We start from the raw sequence: 1,498 nt of genomic DNA on the forward strand, positions 1-1,498 counted from the left end.
AAGTCGAATTAACCAGCTTCTTTGAGATCTTCCCAGCTACTCCAAGTTTACATTGTTGTGGAAATGCGTACAATTGATAGCTCCACCTACAAAGCTCTACTAAATTATTACTCTTACCAGAACTTTAAAGGATGCAATAGGTCTGATTTGAAGCAGGTCTATACTTTTCATTCATTTCTAATTCAACATTTTAGGTTGGTCAAGAGATTGAAGTACGTCCAGGCATTGTTTCCAAAGATGAGAAAGGAAAACTGCGTTGGGAACCAATCTGTTCTGTGATTGTTTCGTTGTTCGCCGAACAAAATGATCTTCAGTACGCCGTACCTGGTGGACTAATTGGTAAGAATATCCATCAAACTTTACCCAAGAAACATGTCTTTTGTATCAGGGATATTTCATCAAACTTTTCATTCCATTTAAACCATGTGAAAAACTGCATTTCATATTCCATTTATCTTCATTTTAAGCTAGTTGTTGGAACGAAAATTGACCCAACTCTTTGCAGAAAGATCTGTCAAACTTTACCCAAGACACATGTAGACCTTTTGTGTCAGACAACTCGAGCATTGGGGGATATCTGATCAAATTTCCATTGCATTTAAAACATGTAAAAAGCAGCATTTCATAATCATTTATCTTCATTATAAACCAGGTGTTGGAACGAAAATTGACCCAACTCTCTGCAGAGCTGACAGAATGGTTGGCCATGTAAGTACAGAATTTCATTTAGGTTTCATTATTTACAGCTTTCAATTCCTTTTGACAAAATATTTTATTTTCTTTGGTAAGGTTTTGGGAGCAGCTGATGCGTTGCCAGAAATCTACACAGAACTGGAAATCAGTTATTTCTTGTTGAGGAGGTTGCTGGGTGTTCGAACAGAGGGTGACAAAAAAGCTGCCAAGGTAGAGTAAACATACAATATGTGATGTTAAATGTTTCTGGATAAAATAGTTTAGGTTCCTCCTGTAGTAACACTGGATCAATAAGAGATGATCCTTACTAGACCTCTAGGAAGAACAGTTTAGAACTGATAGAGCTATCCAGCATAAATAAAGTTAGTTTAGTTCAGGTTTCCTCCTGTAGTAACACTGGATCAATAAGAGATGATCCTTACTGGACCTCTAGGAAGAACAGTTTAGAACTGATAGAGCTATCCAGTATAAATAAAGTTAGTTTATTAATTATAATAACTTGTAGGTACACCACGTAAGTATTAAATACTGCAAAGCTTTCGGTCCGTTAACCCGGACCTTCATCAGTGCAATTACTTGAATACACGTTTGCGCGTCACTTAAATATCATGTTAGTCGTGATTAGTTTGCTCGCGCTATTAATTAAACGGTTTCATTTAATTAAGTTCTAACTAATGCGCGCGCCCTAGACAAGTATTTGACTAAGAGACACCGAAAAGAGCACGCCACGTACTATTAAGTGGCTTTCCCTCTTGGACGATAGTTTGATGTTTATAAATTTCAATAGATTCTCTCATTTTACGAG

General features: G+C 36.7%; 1 long non-coding RNA gene across 1 annotated transcript; it reads left to right on the forward strand.

The window, feature by feature from the left end:
- The first annotated feature begins 173 nt into the window (after positions 1 to 173).
- LOC114541873 lies at positions 174 to 923 on the forward strand. The gene is made up of 3 exons (XR_003689387.1): positions 174 to 339; positions 653 to 708; positions 790 to 923. It is a non-coding gene; the product is annotated as an uncharacterized LOC114541873 (long non-coding RNA).
- The last annotated feature ends 575 nt before the right edge of the window (positions 924 to 1,498 follow it).

This window comes from Dendronephthya gigantea, unplaced genomic scaffold, assembly GCF_004324835.1.
Source record: "Dendronephthya gigantea isolate DGI-Jeju-01 unplaced genomic scaffold, DenGig_1.0 000314F, whole genome shotgun sequence".
Lineage (NCBI taxonomy): Eukaryota > Metazoa > Cnidaria > Anthozoa > Malacalcyonacea > Nephtheidae > Dendronephthya > Dendronephthya gigantea.